The sequence below is a fragment of the Aythya marila genome (genome assembly GCF_965140915.1).
Source record: "Aythya marila genome assembly, chromosome: 1".
NCBI lineage: Eukaryota > Metazoa > Chordata > Aves > Anseriformes > Anatidae > Aythya > Aythya marila.
In genome coordinates, this window is record NC_139042.1 from 54,956,889 (window position 1) to 54,980,070 (window position 23,182).

The 23,182-nt window shown below is 44.6% G+C and overlaps 1 protein-coding gene across 6 annotated transcripts in view; it reads left to right on the top strand.

Moving 5' to 3' along the window:
- The first annotated feature begins 8,104 nt into the window (after positions 1-8,104).
- Positions 8,105-23,182, top strand: part of FARP1 (FERM, ARH/RhoGEF and pleckstrin domain protein 1) — a 194,887-nt gene continuing 179,809 nt past the window's right edge. For 2 of the 6 annotated variants that reach the window (XM_082754402.1, XM_082754403.1), the window contains exon 1: positions 8,105-8,428. The gene's annotated coding sequence lies outside the window, so the exon portion shown is untranslated. The remainder of the gene's footprint in view (positions 8,429-23,182) is intronic. The other 4 variants (XM_082754400.1, XM_082754401.1, XM_082754398.1 and 1 more) reach the window with 2 other exon arrangements.

The following is a 23,182-nucleotide window of genomic DNA, read 5'->3' on the forward strand; positions in this document are numbered from 1 at the left end:
AACCAGCAAGGTGCTGGGAACTGGACTCTCACCATTCCTAAATATCGAATACAGCAGCTGCCCCCATAACTTCTTTTTCCTAAGATAACGTTTAATAATGTTTTATACGTCCTGACATAAGAGCAGTGGATGTTTTTTGTCTTGCCTCATGTTTCAGCCATCTCATCTGTGGTGTTTGGTCTGCTAAAGCCTGAGCCCCTTCCTGGTCTTATAGAAAAGATGCTCTGTTTTCAGCTGGTGTGCTTTAGGGTTGTTTTTCTTCTTCTTTAACACAGCTGCCAATGTTTTTCCTTATGAAACGGGTATTAAAAATTCAAACAACTTCTAAAAAAACAATTTCTTAACAAATCACCTGGACTTTGTGTGCAAACTGTGAGACTTGGGCACTGAAATGTCTTCTCCTGCCCTTACTGTGAATTACCAGCCCTAACTTCCAAACACAACCACGCTCTTGTTGGATCATTTAAAAGGGAATCATGATTAGCTTTCCCCCAAATCTTAAATTTCTCTGGTAATACCATCATTATGTTGGAAGAGAATGATTTCTGTGGCTGGAATAAGGGTACCATTGAATGGCATTAGGCTGGTGCTCCTTGTAAGAGCTCCTCTTCCTTTCCAGATGGCAGCTCACCTCCGCCTTGGCTTCATACGTAGGCTTGATGTTGGTGCCTGAAAAGAAGGACAACGAAATTAGAAAGACTGAGAAAGAGGTGAGGAGTTTAATTCATGAGTAGAGCAGCCGTCTGAAGTGAAACTGAAGAGGTCTGGGCTCTTCGGACTGGAAAAGGCGACAACTGCAAGGGAAACAGGGTGTGCATCCACGTGGTTATGCACGTAGGGAGGTGGGTGAATAGGGAACAATTTGTTGGTTCTCCTAACACAAGAGACAATGGTACCCAAATCAAGTGTTGGATATCTAGAACAACAGGAAGGGTGTTTTAATACTTGGTGATTAAAATATGAAAACCATTTCTGATGGGTGTGCCTAGAAAAAACAACATGACAACGCCGAATCTCTGTACACCTCAGGTGCTCTTTTCTGCATTTGTACCAGGCTGTGTGAGATCTGAACTCCTCTTTGGCCAGGCCCTATGGGAGAAACTAGAATAGGAATCACCTCATATAAAACATATCTCGGTGCTAATATTCATGTAGATGTTTGCTCTGGGGTCTGACGAGGACATGGCAAGCAGTGCTGAGTGGTACGTGGATTCTAAACAGGAGACAAAGGAGAAATAGACAATCAAATAAAAGCATAATAAAATCTACTTCTGCTTTTCTCTGCACCGTTTTCAAGCAGCCAACGTGTTGAGGTTTCTTTTTAAGGTATTCAAAGGTGGCAAATCTGAAATGCTGAATTTTAGTAAATAACCCACAGAAAGGATCAAAGTGCAGCAGAAAGTAAAGCACGCAGCGAGGCTCCCTGCCTGCCCCTGGTGGAAGATTAAACTGTTTTAGTGTCGGTGCGGTTTTATGAGAACTACAGACCCTTTGTTACTGGTCTTGCCTCTCGAGGAGGAGAAATTACAGCAGGAAATAAGGCTTAAGATTTCCTCCCCGGTGCCAGAGGGAGATATGGCACAGCACAGATGTGCAGCACCCAGCGCTGTCAGTGACTGCGGAGGGAAGAAGCCAAGCAGGCAGTGGAGAGGCAATTAGACATATCAAAGGGAGGAATGCACTCGGGAATCTGAAAGCATGAGATGATAGGCATCTTTAGGATAAAGAACCGGTTAAATTTAGTACAGGCTATTATTAAAACTCCCGGCACATTAAAACATTTCCTGCGAGCTGTTCTGGTTAAGCCTGCACTATTTCGGCAGAGTGCGTTCAATCCAGTTATGTATTAAGCTCATGCTCCTTTTGAAAACCAATATTTAAAAAATAAGATTCTTTTTTCTTTTCCTTTAAATTCTCCTGAAAACAGCAAATGATCACAGAAAATGAAGATGTTTTTAGAGGACGAGTGTATCCTAGTGATTACTGATAAACCAGAACCTGTAGGTTTCAGGTTTTCATTTTCAGTGCAAACTCTGAATCTCATATATAAATAACTACAAAGTGGAAAACCATACAACAAACTGAAAGACTACAGAGCACCATCATAGTGATAGGGATGCAGACATATGATATGCAGGCCACTGAGGAATCAGAGAAAATTAGTAGCAATAGACATTGGGTATTTTTTTTCTCTTAAATGTATTAGGAAAATGATCTACTTGGAAGCAGTGGTAATGAATTACAAATGTTTGTATTAGTGGAAACGTTGGGCATGGGAAAAATGCATCCCACCTTGGCCTGTACCCTGCATTTCAAAAAAAAATGAAGGGATTATACACAAAAGCCTTCCCTGACCACCTTCCAGCATTCATCACTCACATTAAAAACCCCCAGGACGAGCCCAAGCTGCTAGAGATGCGGGACAGGTCAAGTAGGACCCTTGACGGTGACAGAGCAGAGAACACACATTTATGGGGAAAAACATTAAAAACAATTCTGTGTATCAGCAAAGTGATGGGAGACAAAGCGGAGACTTAATCTACCTGCCCTTCTAGGAAACTTTTCCTTCCCAAGTTGAAAGTAGAATAGAGCAGAAGGTAGATTTTACCACTGAAAATGTTTTTTCTCATCAGTGAAATGAAACCGGTACTTCATATTTTCCCATCTTAATTCCACTTTTTAGAACGTTTGCTTTATTTTCATCCACTGGAATTTTATTTCTGAGAAAAATAAATAAATAACTGCAGTGCACAAGAGATAAAAAGCAGGGAAATAAACGCTTTTCAAGTCTCTAATCATTTGATTATTTGATTTTATTAAATGGAAATTATGCAGATCTTGCTGAACTTTCCACAGTGAAATATTATTTCTATAAATTATTTAATGCCTTTCATTTTCCGAACGGAAAGTTTCAAGGATTCCTTTTGAAGAAGGAATTTCATTAGCGATATTAAACCCAACCGAAAAAAAAAAAATAAAAAATGATGGTCTTGTTTCTCTTTGCTCGGGTACGCTTCTCGTAGGAGAAGCAAATAAATTACCGCCCTCAGAAGACCTGGCTGCTGGTCTGACATTTAGAGGAATTGGCTAATTTCAGGGCCTGCGTTCGGAGATAGCGAAATCATATGCTGCACCGATGTTTGCCTTGACAGCTTTTACAGTCGCTCCCTCCAGCCAGATTTAGATGTTCTAAAAATGAAAGCAGAAGAATATGGCGATGGATAAGAGGGTAATTAAGTCACCTGTTGTAACTAGCTGATGTAGAAATCAAATGTTTGTCTTCCCATAGGAAGTTAGAGAGGACCCAGGAGAAACCCTGGACGTGACAGAGCATCAGATAAGGTTCCCCCACTACCACCTGTAAGTGGGGATTATCCAGGGAGGATTTATTTTGGCACCAGTTGTATTATCCTGCAGAAAGTCACAGCAAAAATACCAGCAGGGGGATGGAAGGGGAAGAGGAGAGCAAGAGAGTTATTGTTTTCATGGGAACTGTTAAATCTGACAATGCTCTGAGCCACTCTGATCTTTGTATTTGCAAGAGGACTCTTCTCAGCTGTGATTACTCATGGCATACATTCTGAGGGGCTGTAGAAACAGCATGGTTTTCTCTGTTTTAAAATGATATTTGCTTGTATCAGCCCAGCTACTTAAATGGTTCTTCTTCATCACAGCGTTAAATGGTCTCGGAATCATTTAATGCATTTAGTTGTAAAATCCTTCTGGAAACCATCACACACAGACACACCTTTTAATAAAGTTTGCTCTGTCCAAAACGACAAAAAACACTGGAAGAAAATGAGCTATAATGCAGGGAGTTGTACCTCAAACCCTGAACGCTAGGGACACGTTCCCCTGAAATTTCAAACAACAGATTTGGTCTTCCTCTCAGAAGAAGTACTGAAAGATTAATGGGGTTGGGTGGTTGTTTTCTGAAAGCCACATTCAGCAGGGAGATCACGGGCTATGATTCCTGCCCAGCACTGCATCTTGCGTGGCAGGCTCAGTGGCACTTGACGAAGAAGCCAGCTTTTCCTCAGTATTATTTTTATTTGGTACTCAACATGTGAAATCATTTCGTATCTGCAAATATTTTCTCTTTCCATTATCACTCCTCTCTCCTTACTGTGACAGAGGAGGTATAGTGTTTCCGATGGGAATACTGGCATGGAAGGAATATGTATTTTGTCTTGATATACAGTGCTCTTCCTTCTTTTGGGAGAGAAAGTGAAAATGGTTTTTAGGACGGGAAGCCTGAATGTGAATAGCAAATGGATGTTCAACTATATTTATTTTTTAACAAACCTCTGTATTTTTCCTTGGTTCCTATTTTCTCAAATGTTCTCATGTTGGCAGTTTGAAACGTTATTCTTTTACAGATAACAGTAATAATTTATTTTATTATTAATGTTTTAATTTACACTGCAGTACTTTGGCATTTTTATCCATTAATGAGTGCTTCAGAATTCTCAGAGTCTCTTAAAAAAAAAAAGAGCCTTTCTTTTCCCCTTGTATGTGCGCATGAGGTAAGCATAAGTGATGCAATCGCATGTAGTTTTGAGGAGCATAAATTTTTCATTAATTTCAAGTGAACTTTTTCTGAAGCTTCAGGGACAATTCATCTGTTAACCATTTCACCGGTGATCATCTTGGCACATATATGCAGCTAACGTAAAAAATGCATTCACCCTGAAACAGACAAAAAAAATACAAGGTAAATGTGACAACACATGACAGAAGTGATGTTGTATAATAATACTGAAGTGTTATTGAGAAAGAGGGGGGCTTGTTCTAAGCGCTTGATATGCAAAAGCTCTCTCTGTATAAATTCGGAAGTACTAGGGAACATTTTGCATATATCCTTGAAGGGCTCTCTTTTAATTTATAGTTTTATATGAGCAGGCAATAAACAAAATCTGGTAATTAACCGGCTGTAAGTGCTTAAGTGGCCCCCAAAGTTAAGACATGCTTGACTGCTAGGATTATACAGTATTATAAAAATTGTTAATTACCGTTGCTTCCAGCTATAGTTTGATGTTGCGTTCTGATGCAGAAGCAAGAAGACTTGCTAGTTAGTTCAACATTACTAACCTTACCAGAAAAGCTAGTGGTATGATGATCTAAACTGAGGACTGCAGCAAAATCATACCGCAAACAAAAGCCAGTGAAGTGGGGGGAAGCGTGTATGCTAGGAAGTGTGTAATAAAAATAATGGTGAAATGAGATTGAAAGAACTGGATGGAGAATTCTGCTGTGCTCTTGCAACTAAATTAGCGAAGACATAGGAGTTAGCACAAGTTAACTCAGTAGCAGAGATACGTGCTAACGTTATGAGCACTAACATTAAGATATGTGACAGAAGGCCGAAGACTGACTAATCAAACGCCGCAGGTTTCCAAGATTGAGCCATAAACCACACTTACGCAGGAACATACTGATAAATCTAGCACAAAAGTATTTGCTGAAAGGGTCTTTGAAACAAAATTTCAGGCTCCAGGGAAAACATCTGTGGAATGTTTTATGAAAAAAAAAAAAAAAAAAAAAATTACTTAGGCAAAAGATGCAGCTGAAATACCCAGATTTCTATTAGGGCAGCATCTTAGCCTCTCTCCTTAATAAAACAGAGAAAAATATTGGAACTCAACGCATTTTTGAAGTAGTTTAGAAAACAGGCACAGATTAGGGCCAGAAGAACCATAGTCTGACGTTAGTGCAAACCAGACCAAATAACTTAATCCACACACTTGGGTTTTGAGTACCATTTAGTATAACAAAGTACACCGGCAGGCAAACAAGTTATCTTATGGCAGGTAAAAATGTGACTTTGCAGGCACTCTGCCATAACTACCTGTGCATGTACATGCACTCTAGAACCTCACAGCAAATAGGAGAAAAATTCAATGAAAAAAATAACCGTGAAACATCCCAACATAGAAGAGCTGTAAAAAGTGAGAGCTTTCCAAGGAGCAGTATTTGCATTCCAATGGAACTGCTGCTATTTCTTTCCTAACAGGGAATTAGGCAGAAAGAGAGGCAGCCTTTCAAGCCAGCAGAACCCTTGTCTTCCCTTCTCAGGTAAGGCAGAAGTGAACATTGATGTTAGCTTGGTTTTGCTTAACCTGAAACTCAGTTCTGGTTTTTCTCTTCTATGTCGATGGGTGCAGACAGATCTTGTGTGTTTTCTTTCATAAACATGACAATTTTTTCTCTAGAACCATTCTTTTTTCCTAAATTTATCTTCTTTTCAAGAAACCGGATTCTGTCTCTCTCTCAAATTCTCCTTTTTATTTAACATCCCAACAAATTCTGTATCTCATGCAACAGAGAAAAAAAAAAGTGACCTTGTATACTACGGGAACCTAACAGCAATGATGAATGCTTTTCTTCACAGTCACACCAGAAGAGTACGAGCTTCTGCCATGTGTAATTTACAAGAGAGAAATCCTTTTCAGATGCTTAGAACAACTCTGCTTAGAATTGTAGAGAGCATCAATGGGAATGGCTGGGTGAGAGATGACTACTAGATAAACACCGTGAAAAACAGTAAATAAGTCTGTTTAGATGTCAGTCACTAGCTGTGCTTGATATTTCCAGAAGACTCAAGAACAGAGTCAAGTAAATAAACCAGACACAAGCTTGTCTGTGGCTCCTGGAGAAATGACCAAAGTGTTTTGTGTCTTTGATGGCTCAGTAAGCTTACCATTCAAGATAATATTTTACTGTTGCTTTTTGGAGCTCAGCAGTAAATGATCAGTAGCCGCAGGGCAACCTGCTACTTCTGTTTAGCAGGGAGAAAAGCTTCAAGGTCACTCAAACTTGGAAGGCACTGAAGATGACCTCACCCATGTGATGTCGATTACAACAACTCTTTGTTAGGTGTGAGTGAGGCATCAGTGATTTGGAAGCCTACATAAAAAAGCACCAGGAAATTCTAAATGTTATGGCTGACCCTTGTGGTACTGCTCTTACTGCAACAGCACCTTCATTAGCGGTTAAAGCTGCTGACAAGGTATTTGGGGAAAAAATAAATTATTAATTATGCCTGTGTTTTTAATCATGGATTTGTTAGAATTGCAGGTAGCCATTCCTCTTGGTCTTCTATTGATAGACCATGCGTTTTGTGTGGGAAAAAGTCTGGGGGAATATGACAGTAATTGCTGCCTTATCATGTATTGACAGCTAAGGACAATTTCCAGCCTTTCAGCCAATAACCCATGTACTTTGCTGAGGTTTTGGGGCTGACCTAAGAAACGGAGATCTCTTGATCTTGTGAGGTTGGCTGGCGTATTTTTACAGATACACCAAGGTATCTGTCGTGAGGTGTTTGTGCATAGAGGCCTTGCTGTTGACAGCAGAGGAATCTGTCTTTGGGGGATTTGGCAAGGGCAAGGCTTGGAGGAGACAATATTTATGGTGTTCACGTATCTTTTGTCTTTACTGCAGCGATGAAAATATGCTATCAGGGGATGGCGGTTGGGCTCCTCAAATGGCCCACAGCTGCTGGGTGCTCAGGACGGTAACTTTATAAATGCACAATTAGTTTATTGCTCCCTCCCGAGTCCATGAGGGAACTTCTAAGGCCTGAAGCGTTTCCTCTGCATCACCCATTTGTGTGCTCTACCCCCAAGTCGTCTTCAGGAAAAAAAAATACTGGGTAAAAGGCAGGAAAAGGCCAAAAAGGGAGACACATCCTAATGCTTTAAGAAACGGACAGTGGTGTTCTAAGAGCCGCTGTCTGCAGTCAGTCCTGGGTGTGTTTGGGAGCTCCTTTGCCACAGCTTTATTTCTTCTCTGAGGGAATGGATGCGCAGCGGCTCTGCAAGAGGCGCAGTCCCCAGCCCCAGCCCTCGCCTGGAGTTCCCCTTGGCACACCCAGCCTTTATTTCTCTTGATTTTCAGGGCCGGGGAGAACCGAGGGGTCCCAGCCGGGCTCCCCTCACGCCCTGCCCGGCTCCCCTCATGCCGGCGGCGGGGCGAGCGGGCGGCCATGGCGAGGCGCCGCCGCCTCCCGCGGTCGCTGGAGGGGGCTCTCGGCCGCCTCCTGCCGCCGGCGGCTCCCCCTCCGGGCGGAGGCAGGCTTAGGGGAGGCGCGGCCGCCCTTCCCTTCCCTTCCCCTTCCCTCTCCCCCCGGGCTGCAGGCGGCAGCAGGGGCTGCCCCCCGCCGCCTCGCCCCCTTTCAGCTCCGCTCCCCGGCGGGCGGCAGAGCCGGGCTCCCCCTGCACAGCCGGACATGGCGCCCCTGCTCCTGCGAGCCCCCCGCTGCCCTCCTTCTTCTCCTCCTTCTCCTCCTCCTCCTCCTCCTCCCGCCGCCTTCTCCTCCTTCTCCTCCCCGCGGAGCTTTTAATGGCTCGGACCTCCGGCGAGCCGAGCGCCACTGCCCCCGCAGCAGCCTCAGCGAGGAGCCCCGGCAGCCCCCGCCCCGCACACGGTAAGGGCGAACAATGGCACCGGGAGCGGCGCCCCCGGCCCCGCCGCCCCTTCCCCGGCCGCTGACAGCGCCCCGAGGGCGCTGCTCAGCCCGGCTTAATCCCATTAAATCCCATTAGAGCGGCAGAGGGGGCTTTCGGTCGCCCCCCCGGGCTGCCCAGGGGGGCACCCGTGGGTGCCGCGCCCGCCCCGAGGGGGTCCCCCCGGGGGGGGGAGGCTGCGAGTTGGTGTCCGGAGTGGGAGCTGGTGGGGTGTGGGCCTTGTCTTTGCTGCTCCTCTGTTTTATTTTAAAGCACACAAACTCTGCCGGGGTGGTTTTAGTGATTATTTTTATTTTATTGAAGTTGCTGGCGTGACAGAAATGAAGCGGGTGGCGCGGGGCTCTGCGCGGGGTCCCCTCGGCGGCGGTGGCAGGACGATGTCCCCGCTGGGTGCTGTGCCTGCTGCCGTCGCTCTCCCAGCCACTTTGACTCTTGCTCCTTGTGTCGCTTGCAGCCCGTATTTACAGCGGGGCGGTTGACACTGGCGTCGAGCCAGCAGCCATACAACTCTCCGGCGGTCCGCCTGAGCAGAGCCCCAAACCTTCTGCTGAATCAAGACCCCATTTTTTATTCCCATTTCTTTATTTTCCGTCCCCTCCACTGGAGATCCGCGGTGTCTGGCTCGGGCTGGAGCCATTCAGCAGCTCTCCGAGAGCGGGGAATCCTCTTAGCCCCGCCGCACGTGTGCTCCGAGGGCCGCCAGCGGGTGCACGCCGGGACGGGCAGTCCATGGGCCGGGATCCCCCGTGGCCTCCTGCCTCGCTAATCCATCGCTCTGGTGGCCGTGCTTCGGCTCCAGAGCCTCCTTTTCCCCTAAACAGTGAGGGTGAGGGTTTGTACCTAACACACCACTGCTATTCTTGCAAGTTCCGATGCTGGTAAGTCTGCCCAGACGCCTGGTTCGTTTTTTTCCCCGCAGACCGAAGCTCAAATCTAGCCGTGGAAGGGGTTGTTGGCAGCAGGGCCAGCTGCCGGCCTCGTGGGAGGGGGTTAGAAAGCTGGACTGCTCTGCTTGCCTTTTGCAAAGTCTTCAGGATGGGCAATTAAATCATTTTTTTCTCCTGCGCTCTGTTGTCTTGGCTGAGGCAAGTACACGAGGAGAGCGGGCAGCAGGCTTCACACGCCGTGACACGCGGCTTCAAAATGTCAAAAGTTGGTAAGAGACCGAATGTGGGACAGCAAAGCCTGACTTTTACTTAATGGCTGGATTTCAAATCAGAAATCTTTTTTTTTTCCTCTTTTTTTTTTTTTTTCTTCCTCAAGTTGACACAGTTCATTAGTCATTGTGCAATCAGTGTCTTAAAACTTGGTACTTACAACCCGTTTTTTTTTTTCTTTTTGAAAGAAGATTGTGGGTGATGAATGACCAAAGGGGAAATGCTGCTTAAATGTGACAGTTTTAAAAAAAGAAAAGGAAAAGACTCGCTCTTGGAGATTAATTTCTGCATTAAAATTCAAGTGGAGAATTGTAAAGTTATAGAACTATTCAGAATTTTTTCCCCGCTGATTTTAGATTAATTTGACTTAGGAAAAAATCCAAGCTTCCACTTAAGAAATTCATCTACGATGAAAGCTGGCATTTCATTTAAAAAAAAAACATAAAATCCTCAGTGCTAATGAAGATGAGACTGCCAGTGCTGGCAGTTTTTTGTGTTCTGTATCTTTGGTGATGGAGTTGCACAAAACTTGCTTTTTTTTTTTTTTTTTTTTGCCTTGAAGCATCTTTGCATTAAGTCACTGGCGTGCTCTTGGGCTAGGATTTCTGAAAGAGGTTGACGAATGTGGTGACCCCCCTGCCTGGACTCTGCTAGAGGATAAAGTTGGGGAAGGATGGTCCATGGGACGATCTTGTTTTCAGTGCTTAAAGTGGAAATCCAGTGGCTGGGCAGAGAAACTTCAGGGCTGGCAGCCCAGGGGGTGGAGAATCACCTGCAGGTTGCCAGCTGCGCATGCGTGTTCTGTGTCCATCCCCCTTTCCTAAATTTCCCCTCATTTGAAGCATGTCTCAGTGCTCTCACCCAGTTCTCCCTGCTGCTTCTCTTGGGGAAGCACAGGTCCGTGTCTCGCTGGCTGTGGTGGAGGTCTGGATCCAGGACTTCGATACAATCCACTCATCATCATCATCTATTAAAAAATCAGGAAGTTTTTATTGCAGCTGTAGGATCGGAGGGCAGAACTTGATAATGCACCTAAATGAAGTTCCAGGGAATATTTTCGGTAGTTAAATCGCTGTGTTACGAATCCTGGTTATATTCTAGTGCACGATCAGGGTATGGGCTTTGTCTTTTTCATGCTGTGCTGTGAAGTTAGTGGAAGAGATTAAACTTACTGCTTTGGGGTTCTTTTCCTCCCCCCCATGCTCCCATTGTTTTTTCATGGTCCATGTCTATGCCAACGTCCTTATTTTATATTGTCCTTTTTTTTAGGAAAGCACGATAAAAATCCTGTTTTTAGAGTTTGCCCACCAAGTCGCCTTGCTTGTTTTCCTGCTGCTTTTAGAAACTGGCATGTTTATCTTACGGGGGCCTTTCCAGGCTTAATTTCATGACCTTGAAAGGTTGCAGCTTGGGTGTTTCACATGGTGGGGCTTTTTTGGTTGGTGCTTTTTGTACTTCGCTGACGGGTAGGTGCCGAGCGGGCTGTGAAGTTTAGTTTACAGTTTACAGCCGGGCTGCTGACTTAGGCAGAGTAAAGGGGCGACTCGCTTTTCTGGCTGGGGAGGCACGGAAGACTAATGACAGGGGTATAAAAGGTCACCGGTCTCAGTCAGCTTTGGGTTTGCGCAAAATGTCAGTAAATTTGGCCTGCAGAAATGTAGATGAGTCAGACAATTAGGTCAGGCTCCCTCAGATGCGGGCACTATCTTGTTTGTAATCAATTGCAGCATTATGAGCTCTTTAGCCTTGTCTGTGGCGAGACGGAGTTGATTAAATGTTGTGAGAAGGGAAAATGTGATCCGCCTTTTGGGGGGACTTGATACGCAGGGTTTGAAATTCCTTTTTTTTTCTTTTAATCTGGACATTGTGGGGGAATAATTTTGAGGGTTTGGATGTTTGAAAAAGGGGCTTAAGGAGAAAGAATGGTCTCTGTTAGCTGCTGCTCAAATAAAATAAAACCTGTTGGGGAAATTCATGGAGGTGCTGGAGTACTGCTTTCTCTTGATCCTGGGGGGGGATTGTGATTTTTTTGTAACATGCCCTTGGATGTGAGGTGGTGAGTTCTGTCCAGTAAAATCTGCTTTGGTGTTGCTTTAGAAGTGGAGCAAAGAGCATAAATTGAAGTCATGGCGTTTGGATACTGAGCTTGCAGGAGAAGAGTGCTGTACAATGCACGTTTGGTACTGGTTGCAAGGAATTCTTGCAAGGGGTCATGGTATCTTAATGGTGTTTGCAGACTGTGTTTTGTACCCCAGGTTATTAAGCAGGGGTCATGCTGAAGCCTGTTGAAGGGAAGGAGGCAGCGCTGCTGCTTCCCTCGCTGCCGGTGCCTTGCCTTGCTCTGCTGCTTGCCTTGAAAAATATATATGGATTTTTTTCTTTCTTCCCCACCCTAACACCGAAGCCAGAGTCTGCTATCCCTTGGTGCAAGATTTCTAAAACGAGTAGTACTGTTCCTGATGATTTCAATCCCAGTTTCCTTCCGTTGGCTTTGCATCAGGGCCAAAGCGACGTTTTGGAGCTTGCAGGGTGACCGAATTTGCCACGATGAAAGCGCGTTAAGAGGTTGTTCCACTCCATTTGGCACATGATTCTGCCGTCTTGGGAGACTCTTTAAGTTGCTTTAAAGTTAGGTTCCAAGCTCTCTCCCTCATTGGGTACATCAGCACAGAAGAGAAAAGATGTTGTGGGGCCTCTCCCCCCTCCTGCAGGACACCCCAGCACATCTCTGTGGATCCCACCCAAGGTATTACAGAAATCCTGGAGATGGAGATGGAGATACATCTTCTCACTGTGTCTGAGGAGAAGCTGTGACTTTCTGAACAGGGATATTCTAGCAAGACATCAATACCTGAAGCAACAACTCTGAGTTCAGGCCGCGGAGGAAATGCTATTGCTGCTCCAAGGACGGGCTGCTAGGGTACCAGGATCGTCTGGTGCCAAATACAGCCAGGGAAGAGCACGTGGTTTGTGTTTTTCGTTTTTTTTTCTAGGTCAAAAGATGACTTACTGGTAAGCTGGAAAACCTATCAGGAATAGCAAACAATACCAAGTCCCATGTGCTTCCTTCTCCCTCCCAGGGGCTGCTGCTTCTGCTGGCCGCTGCTGGCCTTTCTGCCTCCTCGGCTCCTGATCACTGCAGGACCGGTTGGATGATCGCTGGTAACGCTGCCGACTGCGTCTCCTCAATCAAGAACCCTCATTTTCAGTCACCTGCACCCCAGGCACAGGTCACGAAGAGATTTGTCAATTTATTCCAGCAGCAGATGTGGCGCTGGGGCTGGCGATCCAACAGCACGAAGAGGGTCCTGCTGCTCAGTAACCTGTGTACATTTAATTGGCTCTTTCTGCTCAGCATCACGCTTTTTTTTTTTTTTTCCTGTCGGTTACTCTCCCTCAAATATATATATTTTATTTTTTTTCCGTGCCTGGATTAAGCGCTCGAGCCTCAGACGTGGTGTTCATTTCTTCCATGCGTCCCTGCCTGTTATTTTTGGACGTGTCCCAGTCCCCGGCTCCCCGCTGAACAATACCCAAGGTGTTCTGCGGGGACCTCTGCTCGCCCCGCGAAGGAGCGCGGGCAGCCTGCTCGTTAGTCCTTCATGTCTCTCCTTATCAGTTTTACTGCGCAACTCCCTATCGCCTGGGTTGCACATGCTGCAATAACGAGGCTTCCTGTTCGGCAGGTCTGCCCTGGCCTGGAAGTTCAGGGGAGCGGAAGGTTGCTGTGAAATTATTTGAAACAGCGAGCATGTTTCTGGTAGCAGCCTTTTTCCCTTCTGAGGTGGGTTTGGGGCTGTCCTGCACAAATTGGGGCAGGAATTCTGAGCGGGCTTTCACGCTAGGTACATGTTTTCCCCGACGTTAATAAAAATAAACCTCAATTAAGAGGAAAGAGAGTCTGGAGGGGTATATCAGTCTGTTCTCCTTTGGAACAGGGCTTCCCATTGCTCGGCGGCTCTGGGAACACAGCGGGTATCTGGCACGCTTGGAGCATTTCCCTGGCCACCCTGCTCTTGGATGCTGGTGGGGAGGGAGGACGGGGCATCTTTGGGGGTGGAGGAGAGGCTGGCTTCTCTTCTGCTCTTCCATTTCTCTCCCTCGTTTCCCTTCCAGCCTGCTTTGAATTATCCCGGAGTTTGCTGCTCGTGGCGTACCATCAAAGTGCAATGAGTCCGCCTTGTTTTTATTTTGCTAATTCTCTGCAGCCTTATGATTGCAGCAACAGTGATTACAACTGGGAAGGCTCCGGCCAGCTCTTGCTGTGGTGTATAATAGCGGTGTCTTTTTCAGATTAAGGAAAAGTATGATTTGTTTAGTTTGTCCTGCCTGAGGTTATTTTCTCAAACATCAAGGCTAAAAGGGAAGGTAAAGATCTTGTAATAGGAAAAGTCTGCAGAAGTTACTGGCTTGGGTTTTTCTTTTTCTTTTTATTTTTTCCTCAGGAGAGTTTCCTATTTTCTAGCAAGCAGTTAGTATTCAGGCCCTTAACAACAGAACAGATATTAAAGAGAAAACAGGGAGGGAGGTTTCGGTTCCTGGACCTTCTAGAGATTTAAAAGTGTGTAAAACTTTACGTACCAAGCAGCCCGAGTGCATTATAGAAGCTGCACTTTTCATGCCAACATGTAGGAATAGCCTCCTCGGAGGTAATTTTCAGCCTCTTTATCTGAAGACCTGTGCTCCTGTCTTGTCTTCATGGAAATTCCTCCCGAAAATCTCCATTTAGTGTTGTAAGACATTAATGTTTGCCTCTGATATATTAAATATCCAATATTTTTCTTGCTTTTTTTTTCTCTTTTTTAAATAGAGGCATTGGCATTTGCATCTCGAAAGACTAACTATATGATTGTGCTGTCGTAACCACTGTTCATTAGCCATTTTTTACAGCTTAGCTGAATTAACTGGTGTAATGTGTAAAGTAAAATTGTGTAATGTGTAGTCGCAGAACCATTTTTTTTCCCTGTGTCCTTTGAAATGTTGAGCACGATTGTCGGTGCTGTGAAAAATGAACTAGAAACCAAGAAGAGAAATATAAAGGGAGCAGAAAGGAGAGGATTCCTAAAATACACAGTCAATAAATATTGAACCTGAAGCTAGCTGAAAATATCCTAAAAGTGCCTCGGTAGCGAATAAATACATAAAACAAAGAGAAAGCAGATGGTGTGACGGTGTTCCAGTGGAGAGAAGGACGAGCGGCTCCACCATTTGAATGTAAAAAAGGTTTTAAAAGGCATTGTAATGAAATGCTGCGCACAGCTCGGCATTTACTAATAATATTTGAGTTTCGAAATGAGTCCCAAATGGAGTGGTCCCAGGGACGTGGGGTCGGTTTGCCTAAAATGAGCGAGTCAGAAGTGAACTTGGAAGAGAGGACGTGAAGCAGAAGAGAAGTTGCTGGTGGTGACTTGCTGGCGCGGGTTTTTCTCCCTCAGTTTTCATCGTGGTATTTACGATCGAGGCTTGGATGGCCGTGCCGGCTCTTTGTTTCTGACTAATCTCTATCTGCAACTCCAGGCTTAATTAATCTGAAGCTTAATTAGCACTGGATGAGGGGAGATGCCGGTGGCTGTGGCTGAGGCCAGCCCGTGCCTCGGCTGAGGCGTCGTGTCGGTGTCGATGCCTCATGCCGCTGGCTGTGTGGTGAGCGGTGGGATGGTGTCGGGAGGGGGCAGGAGGGATGTGCTCGGGACAGCAGCTTTTTGTAGGGCAGAGGCCTGAGGAAGGGAATCACAGAAGTGTAGGGGCTGGAAGGGACCTCCAGAGATTGTCAGGTCCAACCCCCCTGTCAAAGCAGGTTCCTCAGAGCAGGCTGCCCAGGTAGGCGTCCAGATGGGCCTTGAATATCTCCAGAGAAGGAGACTCCACGAGCTCCCTGGGCAGCCTGTCCCAGTGCTCCGTCACCCTCACCGTGAAGAAGATCTTTCGCATGTTGGTGCGGAACTTCCTGGGCTCCATTTTGTGGCCATTGCCTCTTGTCCTGTCCCCACAAACCACTGAAAAGAGGTTGGCCAAATCCCTCTGTCCCCCACACCTCAGGTATTTATACACATTGAGGAGATCCCCTCTCAGTCTTCTCTTCTCCAGGCTGAACAGGCTCTTCAGAAAGTGAAATTTGTGTCAAAAGCCTTGGCCTCACTGACACCAGGCACAAGATCCCGTGGCCACCAGGGAGTGCCTCCCCTAGCCATGAGCAGGGTGCTGTTATCCCATAAAGCCCCAAAGCCGGAGCTGGGTGTCCACCTGAAGCTCATCCCCGGTTGTCCATCTGCTGAAGAGCACCCCAAGGGCAGGTCCTGAGCCTGAACTGAGAAAATGTCGATCGGTCAATACCTTGCACACGAGCATTTCTCCCTCGATGCTGTGTGCACTGAGCGCACGCTTAAGGCACCAGAGGAATCACTGGAGCGGTTTCTAGCTGTAATAACGCTTCAAGGATCATTGGAAGCAATGGACGAGCAAATGACACTTGATGGTAGCTCTCTGCTTGAGGGAACCAAGCTCAGGAAAGCCATTCCCGTCTTCCCGAATGAAGAGAAAGTACATGATGGGGGAGAGCCAGGGACTAACAGCGGCACACGACAAGCGTATGACCGAAAAATTAGATCATCGCTGTGACGGAGTGATGTGTGTGTGTATCTGTTTGTACAAACACTGAGAACGTGCAGGTCAGAAGCATTTTCTTTTCTGGAACCAAGCCATAGACTTCTCATTTTTTCTCTGATTTTAAAAACAAGAAGAAAAAAAAAACACGCCAACAACAAGAACAAACCCCCATCCTGTTTATATATTGAAGAAATTCAGACATGTATTTGAAAGGATTAAAACTGAATGCAGTGTTGTCCATAATCGTGTATTTGTTAGGGTTGCATTGACTCTTACATCCATTGGTGAAATTTCATGGGACACTAGATAAAACTTGAGAAGTTTCCTTCAGATTTCCTTTCATTAAAGCCAGGGTAATGTTTGAAAATTGCATTTTATGTTGTTCTTTACGTAAAACAGCAGCTAGGCCATGCAATGAGAACAGAACAGCTACTCTATGGGCAAAGAATAACCCGATGAAAGCTGAAGCAGTTAACTGTAAATGGTGAGTTGTTGGAGTGGGGATGGGTGGATGTAAATAGCACAACTACGTTTTCCCTTCCAGCGTTGTGTAAAAAAATAAGAGCAAGAGCTGGGTCTACCCTTTCCTCTCAGGGCATGAAATCTCTGCAAAAATCTGTGTTACTGAGGATATTTCTAGCTGCAGGATAAGATGATGTCTGTCCTTTGAGAAATCTCAGAGTTTTTAGCATAAACGTGACTCAGTAGAAAAAATCCCGAGGAAGAGTGTCTGTTCTACTTCCCTGCCTGTTTCTGTCAAAATAAAAAGTCCCCTCAACCCAAGCAAAGTTCCTTCCACTTAAAAGGATTGGAACTGAAGTTTGGGTGTGTGCCATGAAGGGAAAAGGGTAGCTACACATCTACGCAATGTCTACAGGAAAACGTAAAACGCTTCTAGAAATTGTAAAGCCTTGCTTCATCAACTGGTCTGGGCTCTCCTCGGAGCAAAGTGCCTTTTAGGGATTGCAGTTCTGAGAAGGGTTCCAGCTTGGCAAGGAAAATGCGATTTGGAGACCTGGAAGAGAAGATTAATCAGAATAATAGGTCTGGCCCTCGCAAGTAGGTTGAGCCTAATGAAATTAATATCTGAACATTAGTTATAAAACCGACCTGGTAACTTATAACAGGACCTAAGAGGATATTTGAAAAGCTGCAGGTACCTCCAGGATTTTTCTGCGGAGGTGTTCCCAGGAGCGCTTTTCTCTTCCCATGGACTAACCGAGCTGCAGTCAGCAGCCCTGCTGCGCGTGTTGTGCATGTGCTGCCTTTTGCAATCCAGCGGCAGCTTGGCTCGGCTTGGAGGAGGCTGAAATGCCTGAGAGTTGGATTATATGATATCAGCCGGCTAAAAGTTTCCTGAAGTCTTTTGGCACGGCCCGACTCTTGTGAAATAAAATACGCTGCAGCAATTTATAATTTGTGTGTGTGTGTGTGTGTGTGTGCGTGCGCTAACCGATGACTGAATTTATTCTAAGCATTAGCGCGCTTGCCTGCGACAAGTCTTGGAAAAGCCTGGTCTTTCATTAGACTTCCAGGCTCAGTTTAATTGGAATCTCGTCAGGAAGAAAAGCTAGTTTGGTCGCTTTTCAAAGTGTTCAAGGAAAGTTTCATAACTCCTCCTTTGGTATTCCTCCAGTACGGCCTGATCCTGTTTCATCTGCGAAGCGAAAAGCTTGAGGGGACAATAAAGACTCAAATCAATTGGAAGTAATTGCGCCGAGATCATCAGCATAGTTTTGTTTAATTTACAGTGTTTATTTAGCTCTCTCCCGTCGAGGAAGCTTAATCAAATTCCTTGTGCTGCAAGGAACAGCAGCGAGCAGGGTGCTTGCTTGGAGGGCTCTGCCTCGTGTGCCTCGGCTGGGAAAGAAGTCTTCATAGGAAAGAAGTTTCAATGGAAAAGAAATTTTAATGCTCGCTGCGTGGGTTGGATGGAGCAGCTCCTCGGCCGGGCGTGGGGCCAGGGCTGGCTGCTGCTCTCTGTGCGGCCGGACCTGTCCCTCCTTGGTGTCCTGAAGCATCAAGAGAAGGGAGATCCGCTTTTATATTCAAGTCGCAGGGCAGCAAGCGTGGAACGGGCCTGTTGTTAGTACGGGAAGCAGATATCCTGATAAAACATCCGTGGTCTTCTGGAAGAGACAGGACGGCCTCTGGAAGCAGCCCGTGGCTTGCTGTGTGCCTGCAGCTCTCGCCAAAGTTTGGGAGCATGGGGGCAGCTCGCTTCCTAACGTTGCCTTCAGGGAATCAGAATCGATGGGGACAGTTCGTAAGCAAAAGTCTTGGCTTTTAAATGCATGAAACTGTGGAGGGGTGATTATTCTTACCCAATATGCCATCAGTTCATATTTGAGGGAAGAACAGCAGCCCGTTTCTCCTGCTCATTACTTCCACCTACCCTTTATTTTCCCCATCTCTACCCCACTCAAAATTCACTAATGTCTGTACTCTTGGTGTAGAAGATAATTAATTTTCTTTCTTCTTTTCCTCATGAAATAAAGGGCAAATAAATCTAACACTTTGCAGTCTAAATCAGTCCTTTAACAAAGGTGGGTTCCAATTTCTAATTTTATTACGTGTTCAATTAGTAAGAACCATTTGGTATTTCCCTAGCCTGGTGCTACTGATGATTTGTACAATATTTACTTGGCTTTTCCCCTTGAATTCTATGCACATTTTTGCTTCCAATCCCCCTTTTTTAATTCACTTACCGTCTGTGACCGCGTTCTGCAGTATTTATCCATAATGTCTGTATTAATCTTTTTCGCTGATGAGACGATGAGATGGAAGGACACACTGGTTACGTTTTGTAAAGTTTTGGTGAGCCTATAGCCAAAACAGTTGCTGATACAGAGACCTGGAACTTGTTAGCTGCTGAGGATTTACATCCTCAACAAAAGCGTAAGCATGCAGGTTTTGAATAATACTATTTTTCTGCTATTCTTCCAGCTTTCTGAACAGTAAGTAAGGCATGCAAATCTTTGGACACTTACCTGTTTTGTGTTTGTTTTTTTTTTTTAATACATAAGACTATTTTTATATATTTCTCTAGCAAGATGCCTTTAAATGTTGCAATAGATCTTGTATACGATTGGTATGACTTGGGTAAACTGGCAATGGCAAGCTTGGGATTGGATAGTTGTCTTGATGGATGTGTTGGAAGCTTTTTCCCTTCCTCCCTGTGGCAGCATAAAGTCAACTGAAGATTTTCTTGGTGATCATCACAAGATGAAAAGTTTAAATGGCCTTTAAAAGCTTTATATTGCCATGTAAGTGCTATATATACCTTATTCTGTACTGTGATTAAGAAGGAAGAACGCATGCACTGATTGTGAAATAATTATCAATAGCCTGATTCTTTTGAAAGTCACTGTCTCAGATTATGGTTATTTTTTAATCAGTCATTCTTCCACAAAGAGAAATCCATCCTTGTTTTATTTTTTTTTTTTATCACAGATTTTCAAGTCAATATTTTTTCCTGTCACTTAACCTTGAGGAGTAGCCATGGATCATTTACTTTGTGGTGGACAGGACATTATATTCTGACTGATAATTACCACTGATGTTATCTGCTTAAATTTTTGTTCAGTGATTTGTAAAGTGAGATTCCTGTTTCTCATTTCCATTGCCTGCCTAGCTGTATTTTCAGTTTTAGGTAACTGCAGGCTAGAGCCAGTGTTTGTAGGAATTTTGGCAGTTGTCCTAAATTGTCTTTTGTGTATCCATAATCTTATTCAAGGGTACTCCCTATAAGGGCTGATGTTTTTGTTCAGGCTTCTTTCAGATGTCATAAATACCACTGCTTCCATTAAGAGGAGAAAAAAAAAGAAAGTACTGGGTAGTTTATGATCTTACTGCTGGGGATTTTTCCTGCTGGTAAATTGGCCTATGTAAAAGCTCTCTAATTCTTCCTAAAATCTCTAAACTTCCTATTCAACTTGCAGACCACATCCTTTATATGCCCGTGTGCTTCATTATCCTGCAAACGGCTCCTTCCTTGCTGCTCTGGCACGGCGTTACCTGCGGGAGGGAGCTCTTCGGTGGTTTGGCTTTCTGTTAGCTGGCTTTTGGGACAGATCATGGGTAACCTGGGCCCTGAATCATCAGGTCTGTCAGTCTCTTTGCTTCTGAATGTTAATATTTCGGCTTGAGCTACTACTTTCCTTGCTCTACAAAGTACTCTATACTTTTTTTTTTTTTTTTTATTTTACCTTGAAATGTAGTTACTTATCTTTACGCCGAGCTGAAGCAGTTTGCGATGAATAACCTCGAGGTTCCCTTTTGTCGCTATGTGTTTAGTCATTTGACCTGCCTCATTAAGGCATAGATCCGTGATGGCCTGTTTTGGTTAGTTTCTCCCTGTTTTCAGAGCTGGAGGTTGATAGCAGAAGCATGTCTTGTAATTTCTTGGGTATGCTAGAGACAAAAAGGGGAATAAAATACCAAAAAATGTTAGTGGAACACAGATATTGCTGGAAACGTGTTAAGACTATGAAAGCTTTAAAACATCAAACTTATTTTTAAAGAACTGCCTTTAATAAGGAGTTTACTTGGATACCTCTGAGAGCCTTCAAGCAAGCTTGATCTTGCTGCAGGAGTTTCGGAAGGTGTCACTATTCCTTGCATCCATTATCAGGTTCTCCACTGCTTGGCAGGATGTCTGTATTCCTTGTTGACAGAGACAGCCACTGCATTTTATATGTTTTTTGTGATTAGATGAATGCAACTTTGAAGGCTCCTCGCTGAATGAATCCATTAAGAAAGCTGCCTGAAATATATCTCGTTTTTGCAGAACGTGCTGGAAGTTGGAGTCACTTTGTAGGACTGAGGGCTGTGATAACACACTATTTCCTTAAAGCAGTACTGAATCTGGCTGTTCTGCTGGTCTTTCTTGCTCAGAATTTACTAACTTTGAGGAAAAGACTTTAAATGGAATGAATATTCATGGCTCTACTTTTTTTTTTTCTTTCTTTCCTTTTTTTTTTTTTTAATTACATTTTCTTCTATTAAAAAGAAAGTAAGGAAGTCCCGGTTCTTTTCCTTAACCTAAAAGATCCAACAACTTCATAAATAGATAGTGTTGTTTATCTGTTTCCCCATCGTAGGCACTTCAGACAGATGGGAAGCAAGCCACCAGTCTCCCAAACTGTGCGCATAGTTCGTATTCTCCACCTCTGACTAACTACTCACAGCAGCAGTTGCAAGACTTTATTGCGAGAAGGGTGAAAATGCCAGGGTCATGACTGCGTCTGCTTTGTTTAGTAATAACCTCGATGGTTTTTCTAGCAGCTTTATTTAAAGTTGACTCAGTGAGCAGAGAAGGGTAATTTGCTTAGGCGCTGAGCTTTCTGATGCAATGGTACAGGGAGAACTGCGTAGGCTTGGAAGTGGGGATGAAGCACGGGATCCATCAGAGCAAACCCAGGAGATAAAGTGGATGGGAAAACGCTGGAGTTTGGCCTTCAACGTGGTGGATAACTGAAGGGTGGGAGGAGTTTGTCCTGTACCCATAGGATGCTCCCGCTGACCTCGCTGCGCTGCGTGGACTGCGAATAGTGCTGTTTTCTCTGGCTGCTGGAGGTGATCTGGGGACATCTCACTGGGAAAAGGGAAGGATTAGGGCTTGCTGGACATCAGCATGTGTGTTGTATGTGGTCTTTTTTTTCTTTCTTTTTATTTCCTGTACTCCTGTATTGCAAAGATTAAGCATGTTGGTGGCTGTTCAGTACTGTGGTACGGTCACTGATCAAAATGAGTTCTGCTTCTGTAATCTCTAACAGTAAGTAGAGCTTATCAAAACTACTGCAAAGCTAGAAAACAAACAGACTGGTTCGTATTTAGAGTTTGTTTTAGCATGATTAGGACAACATACTTCCCGGTGTGAGCCTTTTATTCTCTCCAGGTAAACAGGCTGTCTTCCAACACGTACCTCTTTTGTTTTACTCCTGTATAACCTTCTCTCTTCCAAGAGGATCTGTACTGTAAACCAGAAAAGCTGATGTTCCAGTTGCATACTGCAACTTGAAATTTGGTCTCTGCGGGCTGAAAAAAAGAGAAATTGAGGCATATTTTCACTTCTGTAACGGTAAACAACAACCAGATGTAGAAGAAATGTGGAAGCCATTACCATTTCTTTCCAAACCAGTAGGGAAGCATCCCTCTTTCTGAAGCGTTCCCGCTTTCTTATGGGCAATTTGTGCATAGATGGGTTGGGAATCTCCTGGTTGTAATGCACAATGTTCATTTGTGGTCTCATCCTGTGCCATCCCTGCTGCGGCAGCACAGCTGTGGAGAGAGCTGGAACGAGGAGTTGTCAAAGCTCCGGAAAAAGGGAAGAGAAAATTTTCAACTGCTTGGACGCGTTGTCTTGAAACTGTCATGAGAAGTCAGATCACAAATGCTGGCAGCACTTTTTGAGTATTTTACCAGGGTTTCGAGAAAACAAAATATTTCAGTATGGAGGCAACACCTCGGAAACCTTAATTTAAAATCAGCAAGGTGAGATGGCTGCGGCATTTAGTACAGGGTTTGGGAGGAGGCACAGCTGTGGATGGTAAGCAGGTTGACAATAGGGTAGATAAAAAAAAACAGTGTAAACATATGTTTTTTAAACGTTAAAAATGAAACTGGCAGGTTAAATTTGAACCATAATTACTGCTCCAAAGGCCTTACCTGTACCTGTTATTTTCCCTTAAATACAATGCTTTGTATCAGTGACTCAAATGAAGCAGGTCAAAAGTACACCTTTTTCAGTGCATGCAATCATTTAAAATACAAAAGGCAGCTGAAAGGGAGATGCCCTATACATTTTTAGTGTCTTTACTTTGGATAGAGCTCTGTTTTTTGCATTTTCGGAAATGCAAGTATTTTCATGTTATGAGAGGCAGAAAAGCTTCTGCATTGCGCATTTGATTTCAATTTGGCTACCAGACACAGAGGGAATATTCTCATGCT